Below are 18350 nucleotides of genomic sequence, written 5' to 3' on the forward strand. Positions count from 1 at the left end.
AGGCTTGGTCTCTAGGTTGGTGCTGTGGGAGGACAGATCCTTGGGTAGTTGGGAATGAAGGATGACGGGGCCCTGAGTGCCTTCTTCTTGTCCATTCTTGGCTAGGAAGCAAACAGTTCTGCTTCTTCACACCATCCATCCATGGTACGCTAACACACGCCTCGAGTGCAGCCTACAGCAGCAGGAACGTCCAGAACCGAGCAAAGTCCACCTCTGTGAGGCGATGGACAGGGAACACACTTTATTTGGCAGAATGTAAGAGTCTTCTCAAATCGGGCCTAGCTTAGAGCAGGTCCTGCATGCCACATAGCCCGTGTGGAAGGCAAGGTCAACTTTTGGTACTGGGTCCCAGTGTTGTACTCTGAGATTCCTGCTTGCTTTCTGTCAAGGTGTATTCGTTTGCCAGTCCAGCACTCAGCAAGCTTACCTTGATGGCTCAACCAGGACACCCAGGAACACTCCTCTACAGGGGCACACATCATCGCCCACAGGCAGGAATACAGTGCCTTGCCCACCTACAGGGAAGGCTTCGGGGGATCTGAGGGGATTCTGGGTTTGCCAGACCTTGGCTCTGTGCACCCTGTGGCAGCCTGTCCCTGGGACTTGTCTTTCCTGCCCAGATCTGTAGCCCATGAGGACTGGGTGACCTGCTCTTGACGCTTCGACTCCAGAAATACCAGGAATCTCTCTGACTCGTGACCCTAACTCTCCTGGGGCAAGCTGGGGCATTTCATCATTGATGCATTTGGAAGTAGGGCTACTGAGAAGTCGACACGGGAGGAGCGTGGGAGGCGGTGTGTCCCACATGGCTTGAAGGCCACAAGAACAAACTATTATATTTTTTTCAGGGTAAAATAAGATCTGGGTTCACGGAGGTCTTAGCAAGCAAATGGCCAGTTTTTAACAGGCGGAGTTCATGCATGCAGGCTGTCAGAGCTGGGAATTGCTGACTCTTCCTGGCCCCTTCTCCCTTACCCTCAAATGCGTAATGTCCCTTAGCTCTTTCCCAGATAGTTTTGGACTGTGTCTAATAAAGGAAACCTCAGGAAATCCAGAATAGAAGGCACATGGCTAGAGGAAGTTCATTTAAGCACTACAGATAAGTTAGTGGTTTGACTTTGTAATAGTACCACACCAGTCAGCTCGCTGAAGACAAGGGCTGTCTCCTCCACTCAGGGAGCTGGGTTCACTGTCCGCTTGGAGCCTGGAAATGCAGGTTAAGGATTTATGGTGTTTAATGAGCTCGTGGGTATCTGACATCAACTATTTTCTAAGCTGGGTCTGTGTCTCTTTTTCGGCTTCTCTTACTCTCAAGGAGCAGCTTGGTCATGGGGAAGAAATGCAGCAGTGCTCTGCCTTGCTTCCTTACCTCCTTAAGAGGGACACCATTGCTGGCAGGGGACACCATTGCTGGTGTGCTCCCTTCCCAGCATGTCTGCCTGTGGCTGGTGCCTGTGCAGGATCCCTCCAACCCCGAGTCTCCATGCGTGGCTGCCAGTGCTCCTTGAAAGTGGAGCGAACAGCCTTATAGGAGAATGCAGAGAGAAGGGAGCCTGGGGTCATGGAGGTGTGGGGCTTTAGGATGAGCGACCACCAAGAATCACTCATGGGGCTGGTGAGATGGGTCAGCGGATAATTGCACTGGCTGCTCTTCCGGAAGTCCTGTTCCCAGCACCCACATGGTGGCTCACAACCATCTATAAAGGGGCCTGATGCTCTCTTCTGGTATGCAGATGGACAGACATACAGACAGAATACTCAGACAATAAAAAAAAAAACTTAAGAAGAATCACTTGTATTCTGATTCCTGCCCTCTGTTGTAGTGTGTCAGCTATTACCATAGCATGGCCACTCTGCGGTCTTAGGGCTTCCCAGTGTCTCTATGCCCCCTCCCATCTTATCTGAGCACCCTCCACCTCTCACTTCTCTTTGGAGTAAGAGGAGGGATCTACCCTTTTCCTTTAATACCTACAGGAGAGACATGCTATTCTGAGTTGTGCTGGAATGACTCCACGTGGCTTGATGAAGCTCATGGAAACTCATCTGTAGCTCGTCCCCGATGGCTGATTTGCTACAAATAGGGGCTTAGAGGAGCTATGCAGTTAGAAGTTGTTTGGGATAAAAGGCAATCTGCATTGGCGTGGTACTCTGAGAGGCTGGATGCCCAGTGGGTAGGAGGCGGCATTTCCTCTGTGAAGGCATCAGCCAGTATAACGCAGTCCGTGGTCCAGCCGTGGATGGCATCAGCAGGTGCTAGTCTTGGTGGTTCCTGCAGCCCAGACAATAATGATGTCAGTGTGCATAGTGCACACACACTCTTGGCTCAAGGCTTGATCACTGCGTACAGGTCCTAGTCTGGGCTAGAATTTCATCCACATAGATAAAGGGCTCGCCAGGGGATTCCCCCACCCTCCAGCAAGCACAAGACAGATGCAAATGTGTTCAATTCGAGTGGTAATGTTTCTGTGTAGACCCTCAAATGGCTGAGCTGCCTGGGACACTTGCTCTAAGTAAGCAGACCGTGTGTCACCAGGGAAGTGTGACTGTATGTCTGTGGATCCTTATTTATGGACACTGACATTTGGGTTGCATATAATTTTCAGATGCTATGGAGTGTCTTTTTGATAAGGTTATTTTTGGAATCTAAAGAGCCATGTTTGGAGAGATGGCTCAGTCAAAAAAGTGCTTGCCATGCAAGAATAAGGACTGGTCTTTAGCACCCATGTAAAGTCGGGGCACAGGAGAGTGAGAGACCTTGGAGCACACAATCCTCCATGGGATGTCTCTGTCTAAACCCTCCGCTCACAGCTCAGGGAACCCTGTGGAAGAGAAGGTGGGAAGGGAAGACTGGTATGAGTCGATGAGGATGGAGGACACCAAGACCTTCTGTACACGCTAGGACTCACACACACATGAACGTACAGAGACAGCGGCAGCATGCTGGGGGCCTGCACAGGACTAAGCCAGATGGATCCTAGAGCTGAGAGGAGAGGTGGGCACAAGCCCTATACACGATCCAGAAGTGACCTCCAATTGATAACTGCTCACAAGGAAAGAACGAGTTTTCTCCAGTGGAGTCCTGTCGAGTATACAGGATATAAACCACACTTAAGGGCAGGCCCCATGGCCAGCAGATGGCTAACACAAAACAAACTCAGCGGTATTTCGGAGGATGTTTTGTTCTGTTTTTGTTTGTTTGTTTGTTTATCGGTCTCACAATGCTTTGTTTGAACCTTTCTTTTTCTTTTTCTTTTTTTTTTTTTTTTTGGTTCTTTTTTTTTTTCAGAGCTGGGGACCGAACCCAGGGCCTTGCGCTTCCTAGGTAAGCGCTCTACCACTGAGCTAAATCCCCAGCCCCTTTATTTTTCTTTTTACCTTAGAGCCTTTTTGCTTATCTGCTATGGTCCCCAGTTCAGCTCACATGGACTTTCTGCGTGTGAGCATGTATGTATCTCAATGTCCACGTGTGTGCCCTGGGCTTTGACTTTTTTCCTATCCGTTTTGTTTTTAATTTACCTTATGATTTTAGTGCCTGTTTGTGTTTCGATGAGAGGTGGGAGGAGAAGGAAGGGCTATGGATTTGGATGAGGAACTGGGAGGAGTTGGGAGGGGAAACCACGATCATCATATATTGTATGAAAAAAATCTATCTTTAATAAAAATAAAATAACGTCTGCGCACAGTAGGAGACATCTGTAATCACAGGGTTGGCTGAAGGAGGACCTCTGGGGCTCACTGGTTTCCTAGTCTGGTAGAATTGATGACCTCCAGATTCAGTGAGAGACACTGTCTCATAAAGTGTCATGGTTAGGGATCGAGGAAGATGCCTGGTGTTGACTTTAGTTCTCCACATGCATGCTCATACATGATTAGACCTCTCTCTCTCTCTCTCTCGCTTGCTCGCTCACTCGCTCGCTCGCCCGCTCTCTTTCACACGCGCGCGCGCACACACACACACGCACACACACACACACACACACACACACACACGTAAAAAGCCATTTTTATCTTGCATTGCAGACACAATAATTGACTTGGGGCTTCCATCTATCTTGCTGACTCCAGCACTAGAGTCTAGATGCAGGGAAGCTTGCAGCCTGAGAGCAGGGGTCCGGGCTCCATGCTGCTCAGCTCCTGATTCTCCAGGGTTTGTGCCACTGGTTTCTGTTTTTATGTTGGATTCGGACCATTTCTTTTTCTTGACTCACTAATATTTCTGGTGATAGAAGGAATGTTTTTCTCTCCATCCACATTCATACCACGGCTAAGGGAGGCTGCTCCATGTCTTTTTTTTTTTTCTTTTTCTCTTCTTTTTTCTTTTTTTTTTTTTCGGAGCTGGGGACCGAACCCAGGGCCTTGTGCTTGCTAGACAAGCGCTCTACCACTGAGCTAAATCCCCAACCCTCCATGTCTTGTGATCATGAGACTTGACCTTGGCTGTGTCAGAGCCTAAACTTTTTGAGGGAAGGTCCCGTGCCCTGCTCTGTAGGCTCTGGGCCCCAGTTGTCCTTAGCTATGAAGGGAAAGCAAAACTCGGATAATCAAAGGATCGGGAAAAACAGAACCTTCTTCTGTGGGCCAACAATTCTTCAAAGTTTTGGTTGGGATTCTGGCTGCAGAGATTTGTAGCCGGAAGCACAAAGATTCTTGGGCTGGTGGGGGGGGGTGAAGCCATTTATTTTAGTCTGTGTAAGAGGTGGGCGGCCCTGGTATAAGCCCTTTGCTACTATGGCGTGAGCTCCTTGCCATCCTGTGTGAGCTCCTTGCCACGTGACCAGTATGTGAAGCCAGCACACACTTCTAAATCACATGACACCATTTTTTTTTCTCTCTCTAAGACCAGTGTGCTTAGCAGAGCTCAGCTTGTGGGACACGGATAGTGGTGAGATAAAGTTATTGCAAAACACGCTCAGGTCTTCCCAGAGGGGACTCTTCCTCTTTAGTGCCCAAGTGAGCTGGTATCCGTGCAGGGGCCAGTGCCAGACGTGTACTCACAGCTTGGCCTCCCTCATTTTACGCTGTGTGTGCTGCTTGCTCTGTGGTGCTTGCAGGGCAGAGGGCTTACAACAGGCAGAGACGTGCAGGGGTGTGACTGTGAGGGTACCAGGACGGGATTTCTTTAGTCTAGTGAGGAACCTCAGGGACAACTCAAGACCCCTTGCCTAATATCAGAGCTACCGGAGACCCCTTAAACAGCCCCAAAGCAGAGTTAGCTCCCCAAATCCCTGAGCCGGGCTGGGTCTGGCTCCTGTTGAGAACTTTCGGAGAGCCGATGTGGGATCGGGTGAGAGGGGGAAGCAGAGAGCAGCAAAGCAAGTCTCTCTTCTCTTTCCTCAGGTTTCTACCCTGAGTTCCCCCTAAATCCTGTTCTGCTTGTATCATCCGCAGGTTCCTGGCAACTGCTGCTCTAGGTCTTTGCCGTACTTTTACGTATGCGTATGGGGTGTTGGTGGGTAAGGTTTGTATGATCACTGTAGACAGTTTAGGGGAATGCAGAAAAGCAGAGTTTAAAAATATGGAGCTGTAGTTCCACACTGCGGTGCCGGTGTAGTAAGCCCGACCCTCACTTTCTTTTGGAGGACTGGTCTTTGTCTGTGGGTGTCTGAGAGCTGGAATGTGTTCACTGGGTGGTTTGAGCTCCACTTACAGGGGACATCTTGTGTATTTTCAGGTTGAACCTGTACAGTATTCCCAGCTTGTGTTGAGGGGAGACCCCTCTAAAGCACCCTCTAAATCCATGCATGACCTAGCCACATGCTAATCTTGAGTGTGGCCAGGAAGGTGCTTGCAGAGATCTGAAGGCCCTCGTTCTGTTTGGACAAGGACCTACAAGTGTTTTCGGTTATTGTTGTTGTTGTATTTTGTTTTTGTTTTTGTTTTCGATGGGCAGAGGATGAGTAAGATGTGTTCTTCGGTTCTATTTCTTACTCTGTCACACTAGCTATGGGCCGTAAGAGGTATTTGGGTCATCAGCCTAGATGTCTCTATCCTCATACCATCCTAACCATAGAAAGGTGAAATTGGAGTTTCTAAGCCAGCCTCGCGTCCGCTGGTTTTATCGTCTTGTTCTCTTCCTTGGAGGGCAAGTGTGTGAACATTGACTAAAATCAAGCTTTCAAACCTCTGTTGATGTCTCTGATCCTGGTGGGTAAAGGAAGGAAAAGTCCTTGCTTCTATTGAAGTGCTCCTTCTGCTTATGACACCTCCCCCAAATAGAGCTTCTTTGGGTTCTCTAGCTCTAGCCTTTGAGGGAGCTCACATGGTGGGTATGGGCTGAATATCAAGTCAAACTGCACTGTCACCAAGACAAGGTCTTGAGAACCTGGGAGCCTGTTTATCAGAGTGAAACCCTTTGGCCTGAAATCTAGAGTTTTACTAATCTCATTACTTCCTTGGGAAACCCTTGGGATTTTTGACTTAACCTAAGGTCACAACGGTTGGAGGTGGAGGTAGGGGGTCTTTTTGCAACCCAGAACATCTGTGTCCCAGTACCCCACTACCCCGAGGCCATTATTTTGCATTGGGTTGGGGGAGATCTGCCTAGGCTGCTGGCTCTGCTGCCCTGGGACATTGCCCTGTGACAGTGGAATGTCACTGTGTAGAAGCCAGTGGACCAGAGCTTTGCAGGAAGGACATCCTGAGCACAAGGACATGGGGTACCTCTGTGTTGTCCACAGAGCTGATATTCTACCACCTTGGAGTATCCCTTGACTCTAATACTCACATGCGGTGCTGGCCGGAGGGATGCGTAGCCCATTCCTATCTCACAACCTATGTTGTTGGAACTCTGCCAGCTGCAGTTGGAGGGGGCAAGGTTGTTCATTTCGTGCACAGTATGTCCCTGGAGACCTAAGCAAGCAAGCAAAATTGATCTATTTACTGTTGGGGAAACTGAGGCTTGGAGCAGCTCCTCTCTGTTCTGAGCGCCGTCTTCTACTTTGGGATGAAGGTCCTTCCATGGTACAGGCTCCTGTTTCTGAGGACCCAGGGCCTCTGTTCTGTTGGACAGGGCATCTGTAATGTGAGCCCTTCCATAATGGCCAATGATCTAGCCTACGTTACTGAAACCTGTTAACTGCAACTTGCTCATACCGGCTTTTGCTGCTTCTGTCCTAGGCTTTGTACCTTTTATGCTGACTGGGTGCTATGGGTGGTGATAGGAGAGGAGACAGGGGTTCTTTAAAACTGGGGCCCAGAGTCCACCTGAGAAGGTATGTAACAAAATGTCAAGGAAACCGTCCGGAGTCTCACACTGGATTTGGGGAGAAGGAAGGGAGAAAGGACACGTGCCACGTTCTCTTCCTGCTGGTCGAAGGGTGGGAAGATCAGACCCCAAAGCTTGTGCAACAGGCAAGATGCAGAAAACCCTTCTCCACTGGGACACTTTTGACAGAGCACTGTGTCCGCTGGTGTGAGCTCCAGTGTAACCATGGCACTGTCTTCTTATACATATTGACTTTTCTGCCTTCTGCCTTCCTTTTTCCTGGGCTTGGTGGAATTTGCAGTCCTTAGTCAGGTTTGGAACCCAGGAGGTCATTTATTAGATGGGCTGGCGGACATCAGTGCTGGGGATGTCCTGTAAGTCCAGTTATTTTAATTCATAGACGATTGATGTTGGACAGTAAGTGATAGTCTCCACTGGTTGAAGGCTCTGGTTCTGGGAGCTAAAAAAAGAACCGGTATTGGGGAAAGAATCATTTAGAGAAAGATTAAAATGAAGATGAAACTCCAGGGGGCAAGATTCAGAGTGAAATGGTTCTGTTGGTGCATAGCTGGAGGAAATGGCCACCCGCGGGATGCGGGACCCCTTATGGACACTTCTTTAATCAAGCAGTGTGCAGTGGGGTGGGAGTGATTACTTTAAACTGCAATGAAGCGAAGAAAACTCTAAATTTTATTAGCTCTGGTTAAGTGTTAAATTTATTGAGAAGCTTAAAAAAAAGATTTTGTTTTAATTTCATGTGCACGTATGTCTGTGCACCATGTGAATGCATTGCCCTTGGAGGCCAGGGCAAAGTATCAGATATCCAGGAACTGCGGTTATAGACAACTGTTAATTACATTGTGGATGCTGAGAAACAACCTGATCCTCTGGAAGAGCTGGTGTCCTTAACCACTGAGTCGTCCTGCTGGTCCAATTCTGATCGGAAGTTGGGTCTTACAGCCAGAAGCTATGGAAGGTGACACAGTTGCCAGGAACTAGGTGGACTTTGCATTTTGCACACTGTGCTGGGGTGCACTGTGGTCAGTTTCTCGTAGTGGTTGCAGGGCTCAAGCTTCCTGATGGGCAGGAAGTGACACAGGAATAAACCACAGTGGCTTCAGAACCCATGGATGGCTAAGGAGGCACTTTAATTACCCAAGAGATGGAGGCTTAATAAAGGGGGAGGCTTCATTACCTAGTCACCTTAAAAGGAGTTGCATTCTAGGCCACACCGTATAAACTTTTCTGTACGATTAAAGGTTGACATAAGAATAAAACAACAATAAAATTGGTAAACCATCAGAATGTCCTGAATAGCCCCAGAAACACGGCGAAGTTCGTTAACAGGGGAGCAAGCTGGAAAGCTGAACTGCGACTCTGGAGTCTTACCTGCTGGGAATAAAAATAAATTAGAGAAAAGTATGCCTCTCCCGAACACACAGAGACTCTTCTCTTGTCACTCTTTACAGCCGCAGTACAATGAAACTTCCATGGAAGCACTCACACAGCTAATACAGTAAGTCACCCAGAGAGATTTAACATGCGGACGAAGACACGCACAGGCTACATATAAATACGGCACCATTTTCTGTAAGGGACTTGAGCATCGGTCTCTGGAGGGACACTGAGACCAGTCCCTGTGGATGTCGAGAGGACTCTATGTAAGAATTTAAATGTCTGTATTGACAGGATGGCTGATAGCTGCAGACTAGGAGTAGACCCTAACCCACAAGTAGCAGACATCTCTACAAAGCAGCGCCAAGGTTCAAGGGAACACAAAATGCAAACGCTGCTGGCTGTCATCTCACCCCACCCACAATTCTGGAGACAGTCAGGGAGTTGTAGTTACAGCAGGAACCATGGCGTTCTCTACTCAGATGCCCTTTGAGGGCTCAAGCTAGTGAGTATGTAATCTCTGGCCAGGGTCCCACTGTATCTGTGTGTGAGCAACTGTGTGCCTATGTTGATAGGGATGCTGTAAGGAGATCAGTACTGACGCTCCCCCCGATTGGCAGGTATGTGGACCCAGCACTTTCCAGCACAGTGTGCGGTAGGAGCCTCTGGAGGGATGAGAGGAACATCGAGGTGGACAGATCACATACAAGTCATGTGAATGCCTCATGTCAGCCCTGTGCCCTAAAGTGGACCATTGTCAATCCTTAGCTAGGACCATGGGAGTAGCCTTTTCAATATAGCAGAGGATTGAGAAGCTAGCTCAGTACAGTGTGATCAAATTTCAGTAAAAGTAGCCTGGGCATGACGCTGCATGCCTCCAATTCCAGCACTGGGGAGGTAGAGACAAGCCAAACTCCATGAATTTAAGGCCAGCCTGGTCTACATAGTGAGTTGTGGGCCAGCCAAGGATACAGAGTGAAACCCTGTCTCAAGACAGACAGACAGACAGACAGACAGACAGACAGACAGACAGATGAAGAAATGAGCGACTTTAGGAAAAGTTCAGAGCACCTGTCCCATTCTTTTTTTTTTTTTAAAGATTTGTTTATTTTATTTATATAAGTACACTGTAGCTGTCTTCAGACACACCAGGAGAGGGCATCAGATTTCATTACAGATGGTTGTGAGCCACCATGTGGTTGCTGGGAATTGAACTCAGGACCTCTGGAAGAGCAGTCAGTGCTCTTAACCGCTGAGCCATCTCTCCAGCCCCACCTGCCCCATTCCTAAATGCATTCGCTCCTTGTATGGTTGTGTGCTCAAAAAGTGTTTGGAGACACGAGTGTGTACACCATACGACTGGCTTGGTTATCTAGGTGTGGGGCTAAGCGAAGGGAGAACAGATTCCCTGCTGAGGCCAATGTGATACTTACATATGTATCTATAGAATATATGTTATATAATTACACATATATGTAGTTAAAAGTTTTAAAACACAGGGAAATCTTTTTTTTGTTAATATTTAATTCTGGACGCACGTGACGTGTTGGGCTGCTGTAGGAGCAAGCATGTACCCACCCAGTGGTAGTGTGGGCCTCTTGGGAGGTTGAACTGCAGCTCTTCCTTGGATTTTCGCCACGGATAGTACAGCATCCCTGCCTTCCAGGAGGCCATGGCCTCTGGCCTCTGGCCGATGTCAGTGGGTTTCCTTGCTTGGCCCGGTCGTCAGCATGGCACAGAGTGGGTTCAGGCAGTGTACCCGAAATGATTACAGAGTGGGGCCTGCCTCTGTTCCTCTGTCCTTTGTGGAGAACCACAAATCTCAGCTTCAGCCGGTCCCACCCCTCCTGAAGTCTTGGTGATGATTTCAGAGCAGGAGGAAACATAAAATTAGAAGCTGGGTTTTCTTTCCTGGTTCGTATTTCATGTGTGTGTTCTTCTGAGATGGCCTTCTGCCCACGTACCCTAAGGTCTAAAACCCCAGAGGAACGGCGGCTCTTACTGAGGGGGCACTCACGGAGCTTGCCTGGGTCTAGGCTGGGTTCTCTGCATTCATGCTGTGGACGTCCAGCTTGGGTGTCTGAGGGGCTCCTGACTGTGGGAGCCACGGGTATCCTCGACTCTTTCGCCTGCTCCCGGGACCCCTTTCCTTCCACTGGGTTGCCTCGTCCAGCCTTGAGGAGGGTTTGTGCCTCATCTTATTGTGTCTTCTTATGCTGTGCTTAGTTGATGTCCCTGGGAGGCCTGCTCTTTTCTGAAGGGAAACGGAGGAGGAGGAGTGGATCTGAGAGGGAGAGGGAGGAGGGGGACTGGGAGGAGTAGAGGGAAGGGAAGCTGTGGTTGGAATATATCGGAGGAAAAAAAAAACCCAGTGTCTTTTTATAGACCAGAGTGGCCATGTGTCTTCCCTCCAGCTTCAGCTTCCTCCAGGATCATAAAATTCCCTCTCGGCTCCGATTAGCAGCCACAGCATGCACGTTCTCACCTTGCCCCAGAACCCCAGAGCGGTGGCTCTCTGCACCACCCAGAACCAGTGCAGGCTGCTTTGGGCTTTCCTGAGAAGAGGGGCCTGGGAGTTCAGGCATGGTTCCAATGAGAACTCACAGAACCTATCCTGATGAGGTTCTACCTGGATCCGTCACCCTTGGGCACCGCTGGGCTTGCTTGGTGGATCTTATGAGTTGGTGATAGAGGTTGGTTGAAGGCTGTTGGCTGCTGGCGAGGAGCCCTTTGCCCAGAGCTCTCTGGAGCCTGGCTTTTCATGCTACTGGATGCTTTCAGGTCCAGCTCCGTCATAGGGTCAATGACTGCTGGGTAATGCCAGCCCCCACCTGTTTCCCAGAGACTAGATCATGTCGGGGGGACAAGGTGAGGAAACACCTCCCCACTCAGCAGTCTCAGAGCCAGAGTCTATCACACTAAAGTCTACCGAAAAGCAAGCTCTGGCTCCAGCTCACTTCTGGTTTTCTCCTTACCCTGGCTGGGGTGACAAGCTCAGTTTTTTCTCGACTTTTAACGAGTACATATTTAAGAGGCTGTGAAGAAGCAAGTTAATATTCTGACACTATTCTTTAGCAACAGTATTACCAAAGTTGTGAATGATCATGTTCGGTATGGAAAATAGCTTATTACAGGATACAGAAACCATGAACTGTCCCTCTATGGTGGCCCAGTTTCTAAGGGCCAGAAAGGGCAGGACCAGAAAGGGCAGGACCAGAAAGGGCAGGACCAGAAAGGGCAGGACCAGGAAGGGCAGGGCCAGGAAGGGTGGGGCCAGAAAGGGCGGGGCCAGAAAGAGCAGGGCCAGGGAGAAGCCTGACCCTGGGCTGATCTCCAGTCCTCTAGAGATGGATGGTCTGGGGTTGGGAACTAAACCTAGTTGGTAGAGTGCATTGCTAAAGTGTTTAAAGCCGTGTGTGTTCTGTCCCTAGCATTACAGAAACCATGTGTGGTGGTTCATGACTCAGCACTGAAGACCGAGCACTCTGAGCACTGGGAGACCGAGGCAGGAGTACCAGGAGTTCAAGGTCATCCCCAGCAGTAGAACCAGCTCCAAGGCAGCCTGGGATACATGAGACCCTATCTGGGAGGGAAAAAGTCAGTATGGGAAGGCTGAGAGAGAAGGGGAGATACTGGATGGGAAGGCTGGGTGGACAGCACAGTCCTCAGTGAGCATGAGGACCCAAGTTCAATTCCCAGAACGCACATATAAAGTTGAGCATGGTGGCTTGTGCTTCTGACTCCAGCTCTGTGGAGGCAGAGACAAGATCTCTGGGGATCACTAGTCAGCCACCCTAGCCTAATCAGTAGACTCCAGGTCGCAATGATGGTTCCTGAGGAGCAATAGCTGAGGTTGGCCCTGTGCCTCTATATGGATGTGTGCATGCACACTCAAACAAGCGCATGCATGTGCGCATGCACGTGTACACACACACACACACACACACACACACACACACACACACACACACACACACACGGAGGGGCGTTAGGGAGTCTAAGAAGGAGATTAAACCAGAGTCGCACATCCTAGGCTCCTCTCCGATGCCTACCTTATTCTAACAGACTAAAAAGAAACCATGCTCAGGTGTGTGGATCTGGTCTCAAGCTTGATAGCCCATGCTCCTTCTATTGCACACGACAGTGTATAAACGTGGCGGTTTTCGTTAAGAGAGTTAAAAAAAATCATTCTAGGAATTTGAAACAGTGTTTTTAGTCAAGCAGAGTTTGGTTATGTGTGACCATGGAGGAGCAGCTGTGGGCTACGGCAGTGCCGTGGTGGGGCAGCGGCTTTGTACTGCTTCCCCAGATTAGCCCTGGGATGGGGAGGCCGGTCAGTTATAGCAGTGGTGGCCTGTGTGGGGCTCAGCTAGTACATCGCTGAGAGTCGTTCTGTAACCTACGTCAGGATTTTATTGCTCAGGTAACTGAAGCAGGAAGGAAAGCTCTAAGGTCACTCAGGACTTTGACCCCTAAGGTCACTCAGGACTTTGACCCCTTAAGGTCACTCAGGATTTTGACCCTTAAACAGTTACCGATTGACTCCAGAGATGTTCAGGTGGGTGTTTGATCCGAAATGCTTGGTCTCAGGAAGTGATGTTGGTGCTAAGAGATACAGCTGTTCTGTGAAGGAGTTGTGAGAACTGAGACAAAGTAACGACCGCATCGCTGCGGGAACTCGGAGACCAAGGCTGCGCTGGTTCTGATGTGTGCCCGGGGAAGCCTGCTGGAAGAGAGGACTTGAACACAGGGAAGGGTGTGTCCCGAGGTGGATGATCAACAGATACAAGCTTGCTCAGGAAAGTCCACAACAGATATTAGCTTGTGCAGGGAACTCCAGGGAGAAGCCACATCAGCTGGGCACAGGTGGCCTTGCGGTGGTTGGGGCTTCCATGTTGCCGGGGAGTAAGCTTGACTGAAGGCAGTAGAGAGCTCTTACCTGCCTTTGAGGAGGGCAAGGAGATACCAGGAGAGTGATGGACCCTCCTGTCAGTTAGTGAGGACTTGGGTGTGGGTTTACTGGGAAGGAACAATGCTTCCTCTGAGGGTTCTTCTGAGTGGGTACAGCTACATGGTAACACAGGAAGAGTCCTGTCAGAGAGATAGGGTGCAAACTGGGAGCTGGGTGTCCGGCAGCAAACCATGTCAAGTGTCTGGTCAGAAGCAGATGACGCTGAACGGGGAGAACAGTTCATAGACATGTTCACAGGAGGCAGGAGGATGACTCTGATTTGGCTTCCATGAGCCAAATAGAACGGCTAGGCACTCTTCGGGCCTGAGCCTCTCAGGGAGGAAGTCTGGGCGCTCGGCAGACATGCCAGGGTTACTTGGCAAGAACTTTTGCTCACGGTGTTTTCTCCCAAATCTCCTCTGTGTCCTCCTGTGTGTGGTGACTATGGCACCAGTGGAGTTAAGCCCAACACAGGCCGTGACATGGCAGGGCCTAGAAACACAATACTGTTACAGAAGCTGGGTACAAAGAGCATACATTTGTCCATTTATGTGAAGTGTCCGTGACATTGGTAACCACACAGAAACAAAGAAGCGTGGATCTATCTCAGGGGGCGGTAAAGGGACAGTGGCTGCTTTCTCAGGTGACTGAGGCCCCTTACATAATGAGGCTCTGCTGCTCTGAGTCACATTCAAAGCCTCCAAGGTGCAAACTTTAAAAGGGAGAATTGTATCATAGTGAATTAACATCTTGATAAAACATAATTGCAAAAAAAAAAAAAAAGAATCTCAAATTAGCTCATGGTAATTTCTCCCAAATCTATTCTGAGTCTTTGGGTGACCATTGCTGTGCTGAAACTCTGTGACCAGAAGGAAGCATGCATGCATGCATGCATGCATGCATCCATCCATCTATCCATCCATCCATCCATCCATCCATCCTTCTTTCTTCCTTCCTTCCTTTCTTTCTTTCTTTCTTTCTTTCTCTCTCTCTTTCAAGATTTGTTTATTTTATGTGCGTGATACACCAGAAGAGGGCATCAGATCCCATTACAGAAGGCTGTGAACCATGATGGGGTTGTTGGGAATCGAACTCAGGACCTCTGGAAGATCAGTCAGTGCTCCTAACCACTGAACTATCTCTCCAGCCCAAGGTTTATTCCTTTCACTCACTGTTCTGTATCATAGTTCAGTGTCCAAAGCAGGCAGGGCAGGACTCTGGAGGCAGGAGCGAATGCAGAGGCCATGGAGGGGTGCTGCTTACTGGTTTGCTCAGACTTCTTTTTCTACAGAGCCCAGGACCAACAGCCCAGGGGTGTCACCACCCACAGTAGACTGGGCCCTTCCCCATCCATCAGTAATTAAGAGAATGCCCTCCATACCTGTTACAGCCTGATTATGGAGGCGTCTACTCAGTTGAAGGCTCCCTCCTCTCTCATGACTCCAGCCTGTGTCAAGTGGACATGAAACTAGCAGCTACCTTCCGAGGGCCGTGGTGGTGGTGGGGCACAAGTCATTGCTCAGGAAACACGAAGTAATGTTTACTTGGCTTCACGAGTGACTCACTGAAGCAGTGAGGGCTTCTTGCCAGTTTAGTTCAGCTTATCATGGGAGATGAGGAGAAGGCTGTGCACCACACTCCCATTTTCATGCCAGTAGTGGAGGAGGCTTCTAGGATCCTGAAATGTACGTGCTGAGCTGGGAGGGGGAGGGGCGCTAGAGGTGGCTGCCATCCCAGCGGGAGTTCCGTGCTCCCGGGCTGTGAATGAGTCCTAGAGCTGAGCTCACCAAATGTTTGTCAGACCCCACTGGGTATGTGAGATAATGAGGCTAAAAATAAACTAAACTCCCAAAGATGTGCGCTTTCTGACCCTTTACCAAGATGAGGGGATATGAACCAGTGCGAGGAGTATGAAATCATGTGTGGGCGGTGGCCACTGTCCATATGGAGGTGACCGCTTTTAAAGAGAGTGGCACACAGGGGTCAGGGAGATGGCTTAGTTAACAAAGTGTTTGCCTTGGGAGTATTAGGACCCAAGTTCAAAGCTCAGAACCCACGTCAAAAAGCTGGCCATGTTGGTGCGTGCTTTTATCCCCAGCACTGTAGAAATGGAGACAGGGATTCCTGGGACTCTGTTCAGCCGCCTAGCTAAGTTGGTCAGCCCCAGGGAGAGAGAGATCCTGTTTCAAAAAATCAGCTGGGTGACTCCTGAGGAACAACACTCGAAGTGGATCTCTGACCTCCACGTGTGTGCGCGCACACATCCACCCACCTACACGTACACACATAAAAATATGAAAGAATTTTGCAAATGGCACACAAGATAGAATTCAGAAAACGGCGTCAGCAACCCATTCATCGTAAAGGGTGCAATTTCCATTAATCACCTGCTGCTGTATGCCACCCTGGATATCTAGTTGGTTTTTGTTTTTTGTTTTTTAAATTCACTCCCAGAACACTCTGTCATTTTAAGTAGCATCTTGCACGCCTGTCCAGATGATTGGCTGTGGTTTGTCAACTCCTGCCTTGGTAGGGACTTAGGCTGTTCCCACCTGCTGGGTATTGTGACTAAACATAGCCACAATTTTGTTTCAGCCTTTATGCCCCACTCTCTTCTTCTCTCTCTCCCTCCCCCTCCCCCCTCCTTCCCTCCTTCTCCCTCCCTCTTCTCCTCTCTTCCCTGCCCCCTTTCATCTCTCTGCCCTTTTCCTTTCATCTTTCTCTCTCCCCCTTTCTCTCCCCCTCCTCATCCCTCCTTCTTTCTCCTACATAAGCAAAGGGGTCCGTGGTCCAGGGTGGCACTCATGTAACTGAGGTCCTGCAGGCTCATTGTCTACTGCAACTTTGTTTCCTTTTGTCCCGGCAACAAGGCTCAGGTGCTCCATGCTCTCCACGTTCTCTGCTTTGCTTGTTTGGTCTGTTTTTCTCTTTCAACAGTAGCTGCCCTTTTGTGCCCTGTGTGAAGTGATAGCTTGTGGTTTTGGGTTGAGATTTTGTAATGACTAATGACACTGACATTTTATGTTTCTTTGAGGAAGTATTTGTTTAGGTCCTTGGGCCGGCTCATACCCCGCCTCCCCCTTTCTCGATCTGGTTTCCTTTGTTGAGTTGCAAAAGTGTTGAAAATTGCATTCTGGGGCTAGGAGTGTGGCTCTGTGATAGAACACTGCTAAGTTTGTGCAAGGCCCCGACTTCTATCCACAGCACCAACCATGCACATACAATAGGCTCCTGTCAGGCTTGTGACTTGACTGCTCTCTGGCTGTAGGTAGCCTCTCCTGTTGGAAGTAGCCTTTCTATGTAGCCTTTGTGCTGTCTGAGGTCATTGTTCCCAGACACCAAAGTCATTGTCTGTCCTTCACCTACCGGTGCTTTCTGTGGGGTGGGGGGTTGGGGGGGGGAGGGGGAAGGCTGTGGCTGAATATGCCCAGAGTGGGGGCAGCTATGCTGATCGTGATCATGCCCTGCGTGTGTTGGGGGGGGGCAGCAATGGTTGAACATGCCCTTATTGGGGGACTGTTCTGAGTTTAGGTGATTATAAGGCTTCTTGCGATTGTGACAACTAGGTCCTTCTTTGTCATCTGAGCCATTTGTTTGACTATTCCTGTTGGCATCAGGAAAGGGAGGAGAGGAGAGATGAGGGGAGGGAAGGGGAGGTAATTGTCTGACTATTCTTGCCTCTGCTGACAACGGAGAAGGGAGGAGAGGGAAGGAGAGGAGAAAGGAGGGAAGGGAAGGAAGAATTTATTGGCCCTTAATGAGAGCTTGGCCTTGCCCCTCTCTGCAGATGAAGTGTGTCCCGGGGACAGTGTGACTGGAAAGCTACCCCTGTGTCTTCACAGTTACACGTGCGTGTTGCCTTTGGCTGTACAGGAGCTTGGAATTGCATTGCAACCTCTGTTTGTGCTCAGGAGTTTCCCAAGAAGTGTCCAAGGTAGCCTGAAGTACCTACCCGCAGGACGGCAGAGAAACCCTCCTGCTTTGTGTTCCAGGAAACACCTGGCTTTGGCTGGAGCAGCCCTCCGGCTCCTTAAGCCCGAGTAATGTGCGCCTGACATCTAGTTCCATCAGAGAACCTTCTAGTTGTGGTGCTGGGACACTTTGTCACTTGCCAGTAAATATTTAAGCAGGTTTCCCCTCTCATCAGAGGCTTATGATCAAATAGAAGCCATCATTTTAAAATCAGTTCTGGAATTTTCTTTTTTTAAATCGACTGAATCGAGGGCTAGATTCTGATGATTAGAGGAGAGGAAAAGGTTTTGCTAAATCCTCTAGACACCCACACATTTTTCTTTTTCCACATCCAGTCCAGGAATCTTTCAGCTAACGGTGTGGAAAGGAGAAAGAGGAGTAAATAGTCCCTCCAAATTAGAGGGTGAGTAACACTGGAGCAAACTGGCAAGGCACAGGAGGGAGCCCTTGTCCCCAGGTCAGGTCCTGGTGCTGTTTCCACTGAGCTGGCTGCTGTCGTTTTGCTCTCCCTGGAGAGTAGTGAGGCGGGTGAGGAGAAGCTGGTGGAGAGTAGCGAGGCAGGTGAGGAGAAGCTGGCTTTTGACAGCAATCGGGATCCGTCTCAGGCAGGTGGGAGCTGCTGCCCTTACGGAGGAAGTCGCATAGTCGCACATAGGCTGGCGCAGGTTCTGGTAATTGGGACCTTTGGCTCTATACAGAGTACATTCCGGCGTAGGCCTAGGAAGCTGGGACTCAGCCTTCCGCAGCTGTTAACTTTGTAGCTTCTGAACTAGGTTGAGGGAGAGATGCTCCCTCTTGTGATACTGTACTGGTTTCTGTGACCCTCCT

At 49.5% G+C, this 18350-nt stretch overlaps 1 protein-coding gene and 2 long non-coding RNA genes across 7 annotated transcripts in view; 1 reads left to right on the forward strand and 2 right to left on the reverse strand.

Moving 5' to 3' along the window:
• Window positions 1–18350, forward strand: part of Rasa3 (RAS p21 protein activator 3) — a 115554-nt gene that overhangs the window by 12806 nt on the left and 84398 nt on the right.
• On the reverse strand, window positions 7893–13555 carry LOC148000642 (uncharacterized). Its single transcript, XR_015640452.1, has 2 exons — window positions 10178–13555; window positions 7893–8593 (listed from the first exon to the last, which is right to left on the reverse strand). It is a non-coding gene; the product is annotated as an uncharacterized LOC148000642 (long non-coding RNA).
• LOC148000643 (uncharacterized) lies at window positions 13888–15237 on the reverse strand. The gene is made up of 2 exons (XR_015640451.1): window positions 14932–15237; window positions 13888–14042 (listed from the first exon to the last, which is right to left on the reverse strand). It is a non-coding gene; the product is annotated as an uncharacterized LOC148000643 (long non-coding RNA).

Source organism: Rattus norvegicus, chromosome 16 (genome assembly GCF_021556685.1).
Source record: "Rattus norvegicus strain SHRSP/BbbUtx chromosome 16, alternate assembly SHRSP_T2T, whole genome shotgun sequence".
In the NCBI taxonomy this organism is placed as follows: Eukaryota; Metazoa; Chordata; class Mammalia; order Rodentia; family Muridae; genus Rattus; species Rattus norvegicus.